This window comes from Hyla sarda, chromosome 7 (genome assembly GCF_029499605.1).
Source record: "Hyla sarda isolate aHylSar1 chromosome 7, aHylSar1.hap1, whole genome shotgun sequence".
In the NCBI taxonomy this organism is placed as follows: Eukaryota; Metazoa; Chordata; class Amphibia; order Anura; family Hylidae; genus Hyla; species Hyla sarda.
The window spans coordinates 201,927,947-201,949,535 of NC_079195.1; the positions used below are offsets into that span (position 1 = coordinate 201,927,947).

General features: G+C 43.3%; 1 long non-coding RNA gene across 1 annotated transcript in view; it reads left to right on the forward strand.

Annotated features, from left to right (window-relative positions):
• The window catches only part of LOC130283059 (uncharacterized), a 60,501-nt gene extending 39,513 nt beyond the window's left edge, over nt 1-20,988 (forward strand). Inside the window, exon 3 of the long non-coding RNA XR_008846600.1 lies at nt 20,747-20,988. This is a non-coding gene — a long non-coding RNA (uncharacterized LOC130283059). The remainder of the gene's footprint in view (nt 1-20,746) is intronic.
• Nucleotides 20,989-21,589: the final 601 nt, after the last annotated feature.

Here is a 21,589-nt window from a genome sequence, read left to right on the forward strand (position 1 = left end):
ATAACCTTGCATAGATGTATTCATTACCCCGCACCTGGCCCAGGAGAAGCTATCTCATCCTCGGAATGTGTAGGTTAACGTTGACCTGGCGTCACAAATAGCACCTTACACCCTTTATTCACTCAACCCACGATCAATACCAGTGGGCGCCACAACACTTTTAGCATTTCATTATGTACTGAAAACAAGTTTGTAATACCTTCTGACATTTATATACACTGCTCAAAAAATAAAGGGAACACTTAAACAACATAATGTAACCCCCAAGTCAATGACACGTCTGTGAAATCACACTGTCCACTCAGGAAGCAACACTGATTGACAATTTCACATGCTGTTGTGCAAATGGAACAGACAACAGGTGGAAATTATAGGCAATTAGCAAGACACCCCAATAAAGGAGTGATTCTGCAGGTGGTGGCAACAGACCACTTCTCAGTTCCTATGCTTCCTGGCTAATGTTCTGGTCACTTTTGAATGCTAGCGGTGCTTTCACTCTAGTGGTAGCATGAGACGGAGTCTACAACCCACACAAGTGGCTCAGGTAGTGTAGCTCATCAAGGATGGTACATCAATGCGAGCTGTGCAAGAAGGTTTCTGTGTCTGTCAGCGTAGTGTCCAGAGCATGGATGTGGAGGAGGTAGTAGGAGGGCAACAACCCAGCAGCAGGACCACTACCTCCCTCTTTGTGCAAGGAGGAGCAGGAGGAGCACTGCCAGAGCCCTGCAAAATGACATCCAGCAGGCCACAAATGTGCATGTGTCCACTCAAACGGTCAGAAACAGACTCCATGAGGGTGGTATGAGGGTGTGCTTACAGCCCAACACTGTGCAGGACGTTTGGCATTTGCCAGAGAACACTAAGATTGGCAAATTCATCACTGGCGCCCTGTGCTCTTCACAGATGAAAGCAGGTTCACACTGAGCACATGTGACAGACATGACAGTCTTGAGATGCTGTGGAGAACGTTCTGCTGCCTGCAACATCCTCCAGCATCCTCCAGTTTGGCGGTGGGTCAGTAATGGTGTGGGGTGGCATTTTTGGGGGTCCTGCACAGCACTCCATGTGCTTGCCAGAGGTAGCCTGACTGCCATTAGGTACAGAGATGAGATCCCCAGACCCCTTGTGAGACCATTTGCTGGGTGGTTGGTCCTGGGTTCCTCCTAATGCAAGACAATGCTAGACCTCATGTGGCTGGAGTGTGTCAGCAGTTCGTGCAAGAGGAAGGCATTGATGCTATGGACTGGCCTGCCCATTCCACAGACCTGAATCCGATTGAGCACATCTGGGACATCATGTCTTGCTCCATCCACCAACGCACGGTTGCACCACAGACTGTCCAGGATTTGGCAGATGCTTTAGTCCAGGTCTGGGAGGACATCCCTCTGGAGACCATCCTCCAGCTCATCAGGATCATGCCCAGGTGTTGTAGGGAGGTCATATGGGCACGTGGAGGCCACACACACTACTGAGCCTCATTTTGACTTGTTTTAAGGACATTACATAAAGTTGGATCAGCCTGTAGTGGGGTTTTCCACTTTGATTTTGAGAGTGACTCCATATCCAGACCTCCATGGGTTGATAAATTTGATTTCCAATGATAATTTTTGTGTTATTTGTTGTCAGCACATTTAACTATGTAAAGACAAAAGTATTTCATACGATTAGTTCAATCATTCAGATCTAGGATGTGTTATCTTAGTGTTCCCTTTATTTTATTGAGCAGTGTATGTTGTACCACTTTGCAAACAAGTTATATTTCTTTGCATAATCATAGATTTTGTGTGCCTTGCATTGTAAAAATGTTTTTTTTTGAAGATTAATAAAAAACAAATTTATCATGGTGTGAGACAATGACAGGAATGGTAGTCGGGAAGCGCTATATTTCCCTAAGGTACCTGTCATGCATAGCTACCTTCAGGAAGTGCATATCTCATCCTAGGAAATCTGTATGAGATATGAGAAATCCGGTAATAGCTGAATCTCTTGTAGACCATAGCATGTATTTTTTATGGAATAAAAGACAGCTTTTTAGCCTTTCATTCCATTCGTGGCCAGTCTAGGTTTTCAGTGTGACAAAAACCAGCACAGGTGCTGAAGACAGCTGGTTAATGTGCCAAAGACAAGGGGTAACTCAGTCTGCAGGCTGAGGCAGTGAGGAACGTGAATCTCTGATAGGAGTTGGAGTTCTGCTGTCTGCAGCCTCAGAAAGGGACATTTTAACATGTGTGAGACTGCATTTGATGACTATTTTGTTGGGTGGCTAGTAGTAAGCCACCTGTATAGACAGGGAATATTACTGTATAGCTTGACAAGCAGGCATTTATTTAGTATGTTCTACCTGAGAATGAAAGCTGTATTTTGTTTGCTAAAACATAAACACAGATGTTGCATTGCGGTTAGCTAAATGTTCACCTGAAATGCTGTTGTGGTAGGGCCTTGGGGGTGTAGTGTAGTTGGGGTGTTGCTTCGGTATATGAGGGGTCAACTTAACCCCTGTCACTCGTGACGCCAGGGTGAGGGTTAAATCTTCGGCCTATCTCCACCCTTCCCAGAAACAATAGGTGCGTGCTTAAATGAATGAAGGTCCACAATAGGGATGAACTTGAACTTGTATAAACTTTACTGAGGTACTTGCGGTTCATCCAATTAACAGCAACAGTCTTAGAAATACAGTCTCTACATAGTACGGCAGTGATTGACAGATGTCGCGGACCATTAGCTTATCCAAAGGACTAGTAGAATTAGGATTGATGCAGAGATCCGTCCGGATTTAGGGGTCTGTTTAGGTCCGGTGATCTTGCAGACTTAACAGGAATTGAGATAACTCACAGTTTTGTAAGATGGCCGTTGCCGCAAGGCTTGGGCCTAGTCACTGCTGACGACAGCTGCGCAGATGCTCCTCTATCAGCAGCCCACGAGGAAAGAGAGAGAGTAATGGCCGCCGCTCCCTTATATGGGCAGGTCCTGCGACACTACAACAAGGTAAGTACACTTTATTTACATATTTACACATTGGATTTTAATAATTTTAACTATAACAGGGGTGACAAGGGGCTAACTATAGATGAGGACCCCACCGGTACCTAGGGACTCTGACTTTGGGGACCTCACCACAAGGTAACGGATGCAATCCGGTACCGGGACACCACAAACCCCCTTTCTTAAAACAAGTCGACCCCGACGCCTGTCCCATAAGGCAGAGGAACTAGGGCAGGTCGAACAGGATTGCTAACTAGACAGAATCTATATCCTGACAAAACTTTTATACACATTAGGTACTTTTAAACCTACTAGATATTTTTCTAGGCATTTCTAAACATTTGCAGACTAGTAATCCTACTAGGCAATTATACAGGCTTCCTGGACAATTATGAAGCTATCTAGACCTTCAGTTTCTAGCTTCTTAGACATTTTAATTAAGCTTACTATACATTCTAAGCTTACTATACAATTAGGCAGCTATCTGACATTTAGTTGCTAGCTCCTAAAACATTTTGTTTTAGCTCTCTACACATTTTATGAGGCTAGCTAGACATTAGTACAGCTCTCTATACATTTAGCTTCAAGCTGACTAAACACATTTTTTATTATCTCACACATTTTTTTCTTTTTGCCAACAATGAGTTAGTTACCTGTTAGTACACGAAAGGTATATTGGCTAGCCGGAATCTAGGTCACAGTAAGTTTGGCTGCTAGGGTCTATCGGCTACATGCCACTTACCCCTAGAGCACTTCAAAATAACCTACCTAGGTTACCTTTAGAACTACATGTTTAATTCTATACTCGCAAGAGCACCTACTGGCCAGGTAGAGCATCTCACACACGCAATACAGAGAAGAGAAATATGAGTGTACCTAACAGTGGCAGGAATTGGGTATCAATAGGCTACAATTCCTAAGTGTTTCTTGAATGTGAGATACATTTTGTTTTTGTGTATGTACTGAAGTATATTGAAGTAGTACAATTAAGTGAGTATTCTAGAGTCTATGTGTACAAGTACTATCTTAAGGGTAAGTTACCCTATTATTTTTGTTGAGACAGGTGCTAGCAATTGGTCGACTAGAACAATGTCACTCTCGGAGGAGCCAAGAGAGTCACCTATTGAGCAACTACTAAAACACCTTGCATATAGCGGGCAATTTTCTGTGTACAACCCTTACTTACTTTTTATGTACAAAGACATGAAGCTATTTTTCCTGTTTACAAGAACCATATACTATTTTTTATGATATATTTATTAACACTCCAACAAGGTTCAGGCGCATACACCTGATAAGTGCAACATTTAGCAGAGAGTCCTATAAATATAGGGTTATGTACATAAAACGTACGTGTAAGGATCTGCAGTCCACCTACACTAGGAGTCTATGGGAAACACGGCTTTACCACAATCAGCTGGGCACAAAACTTACGAATCTCCTACTGGCTAGGAGTCTCTTGACCTGATGGTCAGGCACAAAGCTTGATGGTTACGTTGCTGAACTTAAAACTGGAACAATCTTAGCACAGTCCTGCTAGGCACATGTCTTGAACTTTTCTGTTACTGAAAAACAAAAGTGGTTAACAAGAGAAACAACAGGACATTACTTTAGAGTCTCTTTAGAGGATGTTCTTCCTCACTCTTCTTGTGCCTCTCTGGGTTCCCCTATACCTGCCAACATCTGGAGCAGATGAGGAGTTAATGTAACTCTCCCACACCACATTGGTGAGAGTAGAATGGGCAACAGTAGGATTCAAGGTGACCAGAGGCTTACTAGCCGGAATGTAAGTGGGGCAATAGGGCTTGAGCACCATCTCCAAATTAGGAGTGGGGCAAAACACTTTCGTCGGTACCCTGGAAGCAGGCAAACTCTCCATGTCAGAAGAGGCCCTTGGTACATACGTTGGTACCTGTGCAGGAGGAAAACTCTCATTGCTCCGAGAGGGCCTATGTACATGCGTTGGTACCTCTGGAACACACAAACTCTCATTGCTCCGAGAGGGTCAAGGTACGGTCTTTGGTGCCCGCAGTTTAGGCTTACTTTCTTGATCTTGAGCAGGACTTGGCACTTTACTGTACACAGAAGATGATTGCTGCTGTAGAGGCTCCTCCTCCTTGAGTACGTTGGTAGAGGCATCAGGAGCAGACCATTTCGGCCTCAGGTTGAAGGGATCCAATTCCCAATCTGTAGACGGAAAGTATTTGAAGGGAAGCTGTGTTGGGGCTGTTGGTCTTGTGACCACTGCAGCCCATTCTCCACGCAGGCTCTGGATGGGGGTGTACTCCACAATTTCACCCACCTCCAAGGAGTAGAACTTCTTATGAAGATATGGCCTCTGTACTGCTCGTCGGTTTACAGGGATGGTTTGCCCTGTGTGGCAATCTAGGAGTGTCCCATAACCTCTGACCTTGTTGAACTTGGCCACAGTTGCTCTTCGTCGTTCTAGAGGCTCCTCCCCTTCTCGGGGATGTCCCATTTGCGGATGAATAAAGCTTCCATCTCTTTAGTATTCTCCTGGTAGCGAATTCTTTCTTCAGGAGGCAAATGCACATGCTTAGGGGCGTACAGTTCTCTGTGTCGGGCCTTTAGTCTGACCATCAATTCAGCCAGCTCGGCTTCTTGACGGGCCCTTTCCCTTTGAGCGGCTGGAATTGGTGGGAGTGGCTTCCCAGGTATAAGTTGTAGAACCGCGTGCATATGCTTGATGAGTCCCGGCTCATCCACAAAGATCCACTGGGGCAATTCTGGTAAGCACGGTCGTGCACTTGGCAAAGTAGATAGAGGTATTTTAGCTTCAGGGCTGGAGGAGGAAGAATAGGCGGGGTACTCACTGCAGACTCCTCCGATGGGATCTCGGCCCACGAGCCCCAAGTTCTGTGGTGAGGGGACAGTCTCACCGGCGATGCACCTCCAGGTGTCCCTGCGCTCTCCGCTGGAGGTGTCTCTGGTCAATCGTCGTCATCATCAGGCAGTGGGGGAAGATTTCAGGCCCCCTCTTCGTCTAATGACAACCACTGCAGACGGTCAGCAAGTTCTTGGAAAAGTCAGGCTGCAACTGCCACAACTTTCCGCTGTTCCGGCGCCATTTTGCCATCTTCACCATGTGGAATGCTGCTCTCCGCCATGTCTGTACTCTCCGGCTCCCTGTGCAGACTGAAGAGGTCGCTGTGCGTGGCGTCTTTTATAGTTGGCTTCCCCAAAATGGCGGCCGGCAGGAAGGACATCATCGGTGCAGCACCGACTTCCAGTCGCTCCAAAGATGACTCCTGTATCTCCAAGTTCCCTTTCGGCTGTGATACAGCAACTTGGCAGCCACGCCCAGGGGCAGGGCATGGCGCAGAGCGGGCCTTCTTCGCGCGCTTTTCCGGCAGCAGTTTAGCTCCACCTGTGCAGACCGGACCAGAGGATCGCAGCATGAACTCATTGCGCAGTTTACACATCTTAGTTGCAGATAAATTTTCGCCTCCCCCTTACTTTTCTCGTGGCCCTTGTATGGCGCACCACAGACACCACTCCCGTAGACAACAACACGGTTCACAGCACATGAATAAAGTTCGTTACTTGGGGGGGAGTACACTTTCACTAGTGGCAACTGTAGTAGGCACACACCCGAATCCTGTTCATGCGATGCCAAAAAGGCTTTGTGGTAGGGCCTTGGGGGTGTAGTGTAGTTGGGATGTTGCTTCGGTATATGAGGGGTTAACTTAACCCCTGTCACTCGTGACGCCAGGGTGAGGGTTAATACGCTGAGGTAAATCTTCGCCCTATCGCCACCCTTCCCAGAAACGATAGGTGCGTGCTTAAATGAATGAAAGTCCACAATAGGGATGAACTTGAACTTGTATAAACTTTACTGAGGTACTTGCGGTACATCCAATTAACAGCAACAGTCTTAGCAATACAGTCTCTATGTAGTACGGCAGTGATTGACAGATGCCGCGGACCATTAGCTTATCCAAAGGACTAGTAGAATTAGGATTGATGCAGAGATCCGTCCGGATTTAGGGGTCTGTTTAGGTCCGGTGATCTTGCAGACTTAACAGGGATTGAGATAACTCACAGTTTTGTAAGACGGCCGTTGCCGCAAGGCTTGGGCCTAGTCACTGCTGACGACAGCTGCGCAGATCCTCCTCTATCAGCAGCCCACGAGGAAAGAGAGAGAGTAATGGCCGCCGCTCCCTTATATGGGCAGGGGCAGGGCCGTTTTGGATTGGTCCATGTCAGCTGTCACTCACCGTTACAATGCATGGTGGGCGATCACATGACTTCCTCCAAAGGTCCTTGAACCATAAACCATAGAGTTTTGGAACGCATCACGTGACCCGCAGGTCCTGCGACACTACAACAAGGTAAGTACACTTTATTTACATATTTACACATTGGATTTTTAATAATTTTAACTATTACAGGAGTGACAAGGGGCTACCTATAGATGAGGACCCCACCGGTACCTAGGGACTCTGACTTTGGGGACCTCACCACAAGGTAACGGATGCAATCCGGTACCGGGACACCACAGTGTTAACCTGCATTTTTAAATACTTTTCAGCTTTTGATTTTTAGCATTTATGGTGCAAGTGCTAAAACTAGCAAGTATAAAGAAACAAAGATAAACTGCAGACATTTTTAAGTATTCACTAAATATGGCCAACCGCCACACAACCACATTGGCCCTCATTTCTAAAAGCGGGGTGTAGTTTTTTTTATTGTATCTTGGCAAATTTCCCTCTTTTTACACATGCTTTGAGGTTTCTTTTGAAATTGTAGGTTTTTTTCAGACACGCCCCTTTTCCCTAACGGCAATGCCCCCTTTATAAGATTTTAAAGTAAACTGGAGAGTTTGTAGGATTTTTTGTCGGAAATTCTGGTGACTGACACATGGAACATGAAAAACCCTACAAAATCTACTCAGAAAAGCCTTAGTAAATGAAGCCCATTGTGTTTTTACCTTGAGGGTATGTTCAGACGGCAGAATTTCCATGGGAAATTCTGTGGAAATTCCAATGTTCTTTACTGTCTTATGACTTAAACGGAATTCTGCAGTCCCATTCAGATGGCAGAATTTCTGTGGTGGGCATTCCGCTGCAGAAATTCTGCTTTCGGCATTGCACAAAAATATAAAACCAATCTTATATTTTGCGGAATTTTGGGGTGGAATCCCATTTAAATCAATGGGGCTTGAATTTTTGCATTCTCAGAAAAGAGAAATTCTGCCAGAAATTCCACTGGAATTCCGCTAGAATTCCGCAATTCTGTTCAGCATGCTTTGCTGAACAGAAGTTCTGCGGAATTGTGGAAATTTGGCTGTGTAAACATAACCTAACACTGCTGGAGGCTTAAAAACACTATACAATATGTATACATAAATGATGCTTTGTATGCAGCTTATTTGCCACTTCATGAAATTTTAGGAAAAAGGCAATACTGAAGTGTTTCCCACTGAAAGCTCTGCATTCAAGCTCAGACTAAGCTGCCAAAATGTAGCCACATAACGGGCTACATACACAAGGACCCGCTCTGCAGCCACTTAGTTCACATGGTGCAGTCATCATGGGGTTAATTAAATAGGTTACTAGTTCTACTGAATCTTATTCCACAAATATATATATATATATATATATATATATATATATATATATATGTCATTTGCTGCCACAGGTTGGACATAACATGGCAGGTATAAAGGAGCAGGCAGAATAAAATTATTGAAAAATTGTTCTTGTTTTTTGTACATATTATATTATAAAGATCAATTTTTGCTGTCAATTAAAAAAAAAAACTTAAATAATGTACTCAGAATATATAAGAGATAAGGACAGAGCACTTTGATGTATTAAGGGCAGCCTCACAAGGTGACAGGTTGAGACATCACTGAGACAAATCCCTGGAGAGCGACAACTACCGAGGAAAACTAACAAGGCCCAGAGGAAGTTGTTTTATCAGTCGTTCATAGAGATCACTGTGGATGGCAGGACATTGGCTGCTTAAATAATACTTTTAGTGTGTCTAGTAGAGTTTTATAAGGGAATATGACAGTATCCAACATAAGTAAGTCTACCCCTCACATTATATATACAGTATCTCCCATAAGTGAGTCCACCCCTCACATTATATATAGTATCTCCCATAAGTGAGTCCACCCCTCACATTATATATACAGTATATCCCATAAGTGACTCCACCCCTCACATTATATACAGTATTTCCCATAAGTGACTCCACCCCTCACATTATATACAGTATTTCCCATAAGTGACTCCACCCCTCACATTATATATAGTATCTCCCATAAGTGAGTCCACCCCTCACATTATATACAGTATCTCCCATAAGTGACTCCACCCCTCACATTATATATAGTATCTCCCATAAGTGAGTCCACCCCTCACATTATATATACAGTATATCCCATAAGTGACTCCACCCCTCACATTATATACAGTATTTCCCATAAGTGACTCCACCCCTCACATTATATACAGTATTTCCCATAAGTGAGTCCACCCCTCACATTATATATACAGTATCTCCCATAAGTGAGTCCACACCTCACATTATATATACAATATATCCCATAAGTGATTCCACCCCTCACATTATATACAGTATATCGCATAAGTGACTCCACCCTTCACATTATATACAGTATCTCCCATAAGTGAGTCCACCCCTCACATTATATATACAGTGTCTCACAAAAGTGAGTCCACCCCTCACATTATATATACAGTATCTCCCATAAGTGAGCCCACCCCTCACATTATATATATATATACAGTATCTCCCATAAGTGACTCCACCCCTCACATTATATATACAGTATCTCCCATAAGTGAGTCCACCCCTCACATTATATATACAGTATCTCCCATAAGTGAGTCCACCCCTCACATTATATATACAGTATCTCCCATAAGTGACTCCACCCCTCACATTATATACAGTATATCGCATAAGTGACTCCACCCTTCACATTATATACAGTATCTCCCATAAGTGAGTCCACCCCTCACATTATATATACAGTGTCTCACAAAAGTGAGTCCACCCCTCACATTATATATACAGTATCTCCCATAAGTGAGTCCACCCCTCACATTATATATATATATACAGTATCTCCCATAAGTGACTTCACCCCTCACATTATATATACAGTATCTCCCATAAGTGAGTCCACCGCTCACATTATATACAGTATATCCCATAAGTGAGTCCACCCCTCACATTATATATACAGTATCTCCCATAAGTGAGTCCACCCATCACATTATATACAGTATCTCCCATAAGTGAGTCCACCCCTCACATTATATACAGTATCTCCCATAAGTGAGTCCACCCCTCACATTATATATACAGTATATCCCATAAGTGAGTCCACCCCTCACATTATATATACAGTATATCCCATAAGTGAGTCCACCCCTCACATTATATATACAGTATATCCCATAAGTGAGTCCACCCCTCACATTATATATACAGTATCTCCCATAAGTGAGTCCACCCCTCACATTATATACAGTATATCCCATAAGTGAGTCCACCCCTCACATTATATACAGTATCTCCCATAAGTGAGTCCACCGCTCACATTATATATACAGTATCTTCCATAAGTGAGTCCACCCCTCACATTATATATACAGTATCTCCCATAAGTGAGTCCACCCCTCACATTATATACAGTATCTCCCATAAGTGAGTCCACCCCTCACATTATATACAGTATCTTCTATAAGTGAGTCCACCCCTCACATTATATATACAGTATATCCCATAAGTGAGTCCACCCCTCACATTATATATACAGTATCTTCCATAAGTGAGTCCACCCCTCACATTATATACAGTATCTCCCATAAGTGAGTCCACCCCTCACATTATATATACAGTATATCCCATAAGTGAGTCCACCCCTCACATTATATATACAGTATATCCCATAAGTGAGTCCACCCCTCACATTATATATACAGTATCTCCCATAAGTGAGTCCACCGCTCACATTATATATACAGTATCTCCCATAAGTGAGTCCACCCCTCACATTATATATGCAGTATATCCCATAAGTGAGTCCACCCCTCACATTATATATACAGTATCTCCCATAAGTGAGTCCACCCCTCATATTATATACAGTATATCCCATAAGTGAGTCCACCCCTCACATTATATACAGTATATCCCATAAGTGAGTCCACCCCTCACATTATATACAGTATATCCCATAAGTGAGTCCACCCCTCACATTATATACAGTATATCCCATAAGTGAGTCCACCCCTCACATTATATACAGTATCTCCCATAAGTGAGTCCACCCCTCACATTATATATACAGTATCTCCCATAAGTGAGTCCACCCCTCACATTATATATACAGTATCTCCCATAAGTGAGTCCATCCCTCACATTATATACAGTATCTCCCATAAGTGAGTCCACCCCTCACATTCTATACAGTATCTCCCATAAGTGAGTCCACCCCTCACATTATATATACAGTATCTCCCATAAGTGAGTCCACCCCTCACATTATATATACAGTATCTCCCATAAGTGAGTCCATCCCTCACATTATATACAGTATCTCCCATAAGTGAGTCCACCCCTCACATTATATATACAGTATATCCCATAAGTGAGTCCATCCCTCACATTATATATACAGTATCTCCCATAAGTGACTCCACCCCTCACATTATATATACAGTATATCCCATAAGTGAGTCCACCCCTCACATTATATATACAGTATCTCCCATAAGTGAGTCCACCCCTCACATTATATATACAGTATCTCCCATAAGTGAGTCCATCCCTCACATTATATACAGTATCTCCCATAAGTGAGTCCACCCCTCACATTCTATACAGTATCTCCCATAAGTGAGTCCACCCCTCACATTATATATACAGTATCTCCCATAAGTGAGTCCACCCCTCACATTATATATACAGTATCTCCCATAAGTGAGTCCACCCCTCACATTATATACAGTATCTCCCATAAGTGAGTCCATCCCTCACATTATATACAGTATCTCCCATAAGTGAGTCCACCCCTCACATTATATATACAGTATCTCCCATAAGTGAGTCCACCCCTCACATTATATATACAGTATCTCCCATAAGTGAGTCCACCCCTCACATTATATATACAGTATATCCCATAAGTGAGTCCACCCCCCACATTATATAAAGTATCTCCCATAAGTGAGTCCACCCCTCACATTATATATACAGTATATCCCATAAGAGAGTCCACCCCTCACATTATATACAGTATATCCCATAAGTGAGTCCACCCCTCACATTCTATACAGTATCTCCCATAAGTGAGTCCACCCCTCACATTATATATACAGTATCTCCCATAAGTGAGTCCACCCCTCACATTATATATACAGTATCTCCCATAAGTGAGTCCATCCCTCACATTATATACAGTATCTCCCATAAGTGAGTCCACCCCTCACATTATATATACAGTATATCCCATAAGTGAGTCCATCCCTCACATTATATATACAGTATCTCCCATAAGTGACTCCACCCCTCACATTATATATACAGTATATCCCATAAGTGAGTCCACCCCTCACATTATATATACAGTATCTCCCATAAGTGAGTCCACCCCTCACATTATATATACAGTATCTCCCATAAGTGAGTCCACCCCTCACATTATATACAGTATCTCCCATAAGTGAGTCCATCCCTCACATTATATACAGTATCTCCCATAAGTGAGTCCACCCCTCACATTATATATACAGTATCTCCCATAAGTGAGTCCACCCCTCACATTATATATACAGTATCTCCCATAAGTGAGTCCACCCCTCACATTATATATACAGTATATCCCATAAGTGAGTCCACCCCCCACATTATATAAAGTATCTCCCATAAGTGAGTCCACCCCTCACATTATATATACAGTATATCCCATAAGAGAGTCCACCCCTCACATTATATACAGTATATCCCATAAGTGAGTCCACCCCTCACATTATATACAGTATATCCCATAAGTGAGTCCACCCCTCACATTATATACAGTATCTCCCATAAGTGAGTCCACCCCTCACATTATATATACAGTATCTCCCATAAGTGACTCCACCCCTCACATTATATATACAGTATCTCCCATAAGTGAGTCCACCCCTCACATTATATATACAGTATCTCCCATAAGTGAGTCCACCCCTCACATTATATATACAGTATATTTCAGAGCAGAATTCCGTTTTTAAATTCCGCTCAGAAATTTCAGTGCAGCAGAGTCCCATTGCTGGCAATGGGAATCTGCTACACAGTGAACCCTGCAGAGTTTTCGAGGCAGATTTTCTACCCGGAAAATCCCCTAAAAAAATTCCGCCAGAACATTGAACTCGTTCAAAGTTCTGGCGGATCCTCGTTCCACAGACATTGCCATTTATGGGAACGGCAATGTCTGTGTGGTTGCTGCTGCCTGCACTGGGACCACACAGTGTGAAGCCTTATAGCCACACATGCGTTAAGTGGCCAAAAATTACTTCTTGCAGTATTTTCTTCTCGGCTCATGTCCAGCTATTTGAATGGATCCTGCAGAGTTCCCTGAACAAAGCTCGTAGATGTGAACTCCTTATTCTATGCGGATGTACACACCATGAATTTTTAGCCCAGGAAACATTTGAAACCTTTATTGTTTTCCCATATATTTTCCCAAATAGGTACGAACCATATATAATGTTTTACTGAGCTTCTTTATGAGTTTAGCATTTTTTACAATATGGAGAGATGTTACTTATAGAAAGTTAGACCTGTTTTGTTTTGAGACTGCCATCTCATAAAATGGAGTGTTACACCCTGGAGCAGGGCCAGACAGTGTTGAATATTGTTGTGAGCAATGAATCGCTGTTTCAATGCTGTTCCTTGCCAAACCATAATCATATTTTACACTGCGGATCCGCAGATGACTAACCCTGTAGTGTGCCTCCTGCTCTGCCTGCTTTGTCTGCTTGCAGCAGCAAAAACTGCACTGCACGTGGCGACTCCCCGGTCCCTGTATGTCTGCTCGTAGCGGCAGATTGCTGCCACGAGCAGGCACAGCAGGAGGCACATTATAGGGTCAGTCATCGGTGGATCCACAGCTGCGGATCCGTTAGGTGTGACCGTACCCTATCTCTAATATCGTAATCACTTCCGTATATCAACCTTACATTTACACACATAAAGTTGCATATAAAGAATTCCTTTTTGGTGCGTTATTTTTTTGTTGAATGTATATTAAATTATTCAGCACAGACCTTTTGACCTAAAAATAAGACTAATCTTTTGATTCTAGCATTTCTGCATTGGTAGAATAGGTATTTATTATGGCTTTCATACATAAATAGGTGCTAGAGATGGTCATTTCGTTCCCACCAGTATGGAGTACAGGCATCACTTAACATTTAACTTTTGCGCTCTGTAGTTTCTGCAGGAAATCATGACAAGTGCACAGGGAATCGGCTTAACAGCGGAGGGATAAAGTGCCAGCTCAGTAGTAGCTATTCTAAAATAAGATATCTTTTCCAGAGAACTGCAGCAGTTAAGACAGCTAGAGAATTACAAGTTACACGTGTAAGTGACATAGTGACAAGGCTGATAGAACAGGAAGAAATTGTTAGATATTATCAAATGGTATAATTTTTCAAGAAGATAAATGGAGAAGTTTTCCGACAATTTACTGAGGAAATATCCAGTTACACAGTTTTCTTATCTAAAGTTGTTCTCTGCTTTGCACAAACCCTAAGTGTGAAAAGATCCCTTAAAGGGGTATTCCAGGCAAAAATTTATATATATATATATATATATATATATATATATATATATCAACTGGCTCTGGAAAGTTAAACAGATTTGTAAATTACTTCTATTAAAAAATCTTAATCCTTTCAATAGTTATTAGCTTCTGAAGTTTTCTGTCTAGCTGCTCAATGATGATGTCACGTCCCGGGAGCTGTGCATGATGGGAGAATATCCCCATAGGAACTGCACAGCTCCCGGGACGTGAGTCATCAGAGAGCAGTTAGACAGAAAACAACAACTCAACTTCAGAAGCTAATAACTATTGGAAGGATTAAGATTTTTTAATAGAAGTAATTTACAAATCTGTTTAGCTTTCTGGAGCCAGTTGATATATATAAAAAAAAGTTTTGGCCTGGAATACCCCTTTAACAACAACCTATTGGGAATCCTTTTGATCAGCTGTTATGTGAGGCTATTGTATGTGTCCAATTTTCCTTTAGGACCCCCATAGAGAAAATTAACCACTGCACAGTGCCCATTCAAACCAATGGTAATCCAGGATGATATGTGCTGGTTCTACCCAGTCTTCATTATGACCAAGAGATCTCAAACATTGGATTTTCCTCTATTAAAGGAGTTTTTTCTGGTTATTAATAACTTGCCCTCTATCCTCAGGATACAGGATGTGTCTGATCATGGGGGGTCCTACAGCTCCAGAACGGGGCCTGTCCTTCTCTGCAGAGTGCTCCGGCCCCCACCTTCGGAGATGTACTAGTCTTGGCAGTGACAGCCGACTTAGCCAATCCCCGGCTAAAGCAGGAAATCACTGCTGCTAGAGATTGGTTGAGCGTCAGTCACTGCTGAAACCAGTTAGTTTCGGCAGGTGAGGGCCAAAGCAAGGAGAAGTGGGTCCCATTCTGGAGCTGTAGGACACATTCCCTATCCTGTGGATATCACCGTTAATGACCATTGGATTGAATGGGCACTGTGCAATGGGTTCAAATTTACCCCCCCCCCCAATGCACTCCCAGTGACCCCCCCACCCCCACCCCCAAGGGGCAAAGTTTTTAATGAACTCAAGGCATAGGATAATAGTAAAGGCATCCATACACATTAGATCAAGTTAATGGGCTATTTCCACTAAAACAAATGTACATTGGGTGAAAAGTAACTAATGATGAAAGATTGTTTTAGCTAACCAATGACATCCATCGTCTGGAAAGAAGTCAGCCATGCCAATAGTCATAGTCAGATAAAAATATTTTTGTTCAGAAAGGATATTTTGTCTATAAATGATCTTTCAAAATATTGCTTTCTCAGAACGCTTCCAGGTTGTCCAATTGTCATCGACAATCAATGGCCAGTTAAACTGTAAATGGCAAAGTAAGGCTGTGTCTGCAATACGATTGTTCATCAGACAAATGTTCATTCAATGATCAACCTTTCGCATTTAACCATCCACATTATAATGTTTGTTCAATCTATCTTATGTGTATAGCAAGCAAGACTCATGGAGAGGGAAGGTAATTAAAGGGGTACTCTGGTGGAAAACAAATGTTTTCAAATCAACTTGTTCAAGAAAGAAAAACAGCTTTCTAAATTACCTCTACTGAAAACTCTTAATCCTTCCAGTACTTATCAACTGCTGTATGCTCCACAGGAAGTTGGGTAGTTATTTCCAGTCTGACCATAGTGCTCTCTGCTGTCACCTCTGATAGTGTCAGGAACTGTCCAGAATAGAAAAGCAAATCCCCATAGAAAACCTTTCCTGCTATGGACAGTTCCTGACACAGACAGAGGTGTCAGCAGAGAGTAGTGTTGAGCGGCATAGGCCATATTCGAATTCGCGAATATTCGCGAATATATGGACGAATATTCGCCATATTCGCGAATATTCGCATATTCGCAATATTCTCGTTTTATTTTCGCACATGCGAATTTTCGCGTATGCGAAAATTGCCATAAGCAAATATTCGCATATGCGAACATTAGCGTATGCAAATTTTCGTAAATGCGAAAATTCGCACACCGGTCTCATACAGTAGTATTAGAGCCTTCTTTACACCACACAAGCTGGAAGCAGAGAGGGATGATCACTGTGATGTGTACTGTGAAAAAAAAAAAAAAAAAAAGAATATTCGTAATTACGGATATATAGCGCTATATTCGTGAATATTCACGAATTCGCGAATATGCGATATTCGCGAATAAAATTCGAATTGCGAATATTCGCGAGCAACACTAGCAGAGAGCACTGTGGTCAGACTGGAAAGAACTTCACAACTTCCACTGGAGCATACAGCAGCTGATAAGTACTGGAAGGATTAAGATTTTTAAATAGAAGTCATTTACAAATCTGTTTAACTTTCTGGAACAAGTTGATTTGAAAACATTTGTTTTCCACCGCAGTAGCCCTTTAAGGACGTAAACAAATTTGTGTATACTTAGAACTGATGAGTGCAGGGGCGGTCCGATCGGACGTGGTCCAAGAGTCCGGCTGGGTAAAGGGCCATCGCTGCCGCTACTGGGGATCCAGGACAACGCTGCCTTCTGTTGTATGTGCGGTACATGCACATGCAGCAGAAGGCATCCCTTCTGTGTGAGCTGCATCTGCCTACACAGAGGGGAGACGTGACCTCTGCCCCCACGCAGCACGCAGTGTAGGCACCGATGAGTGATCACTCATCGGCGACTGCGCTGTGGAGGAAGGAAGATGTGGGCCCCTGCTGCGCTCTGGAGAAGATTGCTGCATGGGATATCAGGTGAGCTTTTTTTTAAAACCTGGGAAGAGGGGGGGGGGGGGGGACTCTGCAACTCTGCTGCCTACACCTGCTGAAGGGGGGGGACTCTGCTGCCTGCACCAACTGGGTAGGGGGGGCAGGGAAAAACTCTGCTGCCTTCACCTACTGGGGGGGGGGATTCTGCTGCCTACACCTACTGGGGGGGAGGGGGAGGTGAGAGGGAAAAACTCTGCTGCCTACACCTACTGGGAGGGGGAGGGGGGGAAATCTGCTGCTGACACCTACTGTGGGGGATCTCTGCAGCCTACACCTACTGTGAGGGAAATCTGCTGCCTACACCTAATAGGGGGGGACGACTCTGCTGCCTATACCTACTGGGGGGGGGGGAGAAGTCTGCTGCCTATACCTACTGTGGGGAAATCTGCTGCCTACACCTAATGGGGGAACCTCTGCAGCCCACACCTACTGTGGGGAAACTCTTCTGCCTACACCTACTATGGGGGGACTCTGTTGCCTATATCTACTGTGGGGAGCTCTGCTGCCTATATCTACTGTGGGATAACTCTGCTGCCTACACCTACTGTGGGGAAACTCTGCTGCCTACCCTACACCTACTGTGGGGGAACTCTGCTGTCTACACCTAATATGGGGAAACTCTGCTGCCTACACCTACTGTGGGGGAACTCTGCTGCCTACACCTAGTGTGGGGGGGACTCTGCTGTCTACACCTACTGTGGGGGAAATCTGCTGCCTACACCTAATGAGGGGAACTTTGCTACCTTTACCTACTGTGGGGAAATCTGCTGCCTACACTTAATGGGGGAAACTCTGCAGCCCACACCTACTGTGGGGAAACTCTGCTGCATGCACCTATTATGGGGGAATTCTGCTGCCTACACCTAATGTGGAGGAACTCTGCTGCCTACACCTACTGTGGGGAAACTCTGCTGTCTACATCATACTGTGGGGAAACTCTGCTGCCTACACCTAATGTGAGAGACTATCTGCTATGTTCCTGCCTAGCTAATATGGGAGCAAACTACCAAACTAATAGGAGGGCTACCTACTACCTACATCGGGGGTTTTAATGCAAGGGAAACCTATCTGAGGGATTTACCTACAGGGGGCATGACTATCTATCTGGGGGACATTAACTACCTGGGGGCATGATCTACTAGGGGCCACTACCTCCTGGGGACATTACCTTCCTGTAACTGCCATAAGCAACACCTTATTTTCTGCCCGGTAAAGAGAAATTCTGATTGTGCTGATCCTGAGACTAGACTCTTGATCTGCCACTGGGTGGAAGGGGGTGCTGGCTACCTACTTGAATAACTACCTGTCTACCTAACATTTTACCTGAATGCCTAACTACTTACCTTCATACTTGGCTATCTAACTACATACCTGGCTGCCTAACTACCTACCTACATATCTTGCAACATACCTACATACCTGGCTACCTAACTATGTACATACCTTGCCTTCATACATGGCTGCCTAACTACCTAGCAAGCAACCTACCTACCTTGCTTGTCACCTACCTACAGATCTGGCTTCCTGATCTACCTACCCAGTTACCTATTTACCTGCCTACCTGCCCTTTAACTGTGCAGGACACCAAGGAGGGAATTATTAGTTTGTGGGCCTATAGATGGGAATATTGTGTAGAGAAGGGGAGGGCACTGAAAAAATGCAGAGTCTATCATGTTTGTCTTGCAGATGTTAAAACATCGGCATGGCGGTCTGATCTGGATAGAGAAGAAAAGGAAAGAGGGCACCGCCGTTCGGAAAATACGTAATTGTGAGTCCCTAGATGTAACTGTAATCACTTCTATGGTGTACAGATCCTGTGTACAGCTGATATCTACCGCCATATGGTCCTGTATATAATCACTTATATTGTATACAGATCTCTGTACAGCTGGTATCTACCGCCATATGGTCCTGTATGTAATCACTTATATTGTATACAGATATCTGTACAGCTGGTATCTACCACTATATGGGCACTTTATATAATCACTTATATAGTATACAGATCCTGTATAGTATACTGGTCTGTGTATAGTGGTTTTATTTAGAACAGTATGGTATTATCCAGTTATTGTGTGGTGGTATATATTTACTCCTTGTATACTGGTATTATTAGTCATGCAAAATTATATTACCTACCTTAAAGTGTTTCTTATATATAAAATTGTGTTTATTTTGTGTGCAGGGGTGGTGGAGGGATTTGGGTGGAATAGGGGCAGAAGTGTGACCAGCGGCAGAGCATCGCAGGGGGTCCTTGCTTTTTTTGGACCCTGAGTGTTGTCAGTTTGCTCCTGGATGAGTGAATTGATTGCTTCAGGTCTCAGAATAGATAACTACATACAAAAGTAAAAGCAACTCAAGAGTAAAAAAAAAAAAAAAAAAAAAAAAAAGGTGGAGTGAGGAGTAAGGTGTCAGGCATAGTATGTTCCCCAGTAGTGTTGCTCGCGAATATTCGCAATTCGAATTTTATTCGCGAATATCGCATATTCGCGAATATTCGCGAATATAGCGCTATATATTCGTAATTACGAATATTCGTTTTTTGTTTTTTTTTGTTTTTCACAGTACACATCACAGTGATCATCCCTCTCTGCTTCCAGTTTATGTGGTGTAAGAAGGCTCTATTACTACTGTGTGAGACTGGCGTGCTAATTTTCGTATATGCGAATTTCCGCTTATGTCAATTTATTGTATATACAAATTTTCGCATATGTTAATTTTCGCACACGCGAATATTCGCATATGCGGAAAAAAAACGAGAATATTACGAATATGCGAATATTCGCGAATATGACGAATATTCGTCCATATATTCACGAATATTCGCGAATTCGAATATAGCCTATGCCGCTCAACACTATTCCCCAGCAGGTGCCAGGACGATTTTGTCTTTACTAAGGTACATGGGGTTAAAGCATAAATCTGAATCTTTCTCCTGGGTGAAGGAAAGACTTGCTACAACTAGTGTATGATGGGCTTTGTTTATATTTCCACTAATCTCTGTTTGGACAAGTTTCTGTTGCTTTTTGATGGTAATGAAAGCTTAGACTGCTGTATTACAAACCTTATGGGTCCAATAAAAGTCAATCCGTTAGGGTTGGCTTGTAGTGGATTAGTATGTACTAATAGAAATACTTATACTAAAAAGGTTAATTTTTTCCTAATCTGCATTGTTTATCCTCCTCCAGCTGAACTGCTCCCTCCTCCTTCACCTGAAATACTCCTTCCCCTTCCCATCAGGAATCGAAGCTGGCGCTGGAATGTAGCAGGGAGATGGAATGCTACTTTCTAGAAAAGTATGCAGAAGGAGATTTAACCAATAAAGTGCTTTTAACACCCAATTAACACAACCCCTTTTGCAGACGTCACTATCATCTATATAAACCTTGTACAGTCTCTTGGTAAACCTGGTTTAATAAAAGAAAGTATCAATTCAGCTAACAGGTGTCTGGGTGGTTTTTCTTAGCATGTGCACTGCTTCTGATAAAACTAATCAGGTTGAAGATAGGGTCCCCATCTGTCTAGTGAGCGGCTGGTTGCCTCCAATGCTGGCAATAATTCATATGGGTATTTTGCCTGTACAGATTGCTGAAGTTCAGTAGCCTCTCATCAGGGAGGTCAAGGTAACACACAAAGGGGAACAAGGATATAAGACAGGCTGCACTGTCAGAACATGGCTTGTCTTAAGGAGAGTTGACTCAGGAAAGAATCTCCCAATTTATGTTTCACATTCTTTATTAACCACTTAGGGACAACGGGCGTACAGGTACGCCCTCGCTCCCTGGTACCTAAGGACCAAGGGCGTACCTGTACCGGACAGGGATGATGCTGATATCTATCAGCAGATATCCCTTGCCAATGCCTAGGGGTTCCTGAGACACCCCTGTCACGAACCGAGACGTGCGGGTGGAAGGGTTATCTATAAAATCACTATTTGCCTGCACTAGACCGAAAATAATTATAAAAAATCCCTCTTACACCACCCAATTTAACGATATCGCTGCCAACACCTGCCTGTTTCAAGCCGACAG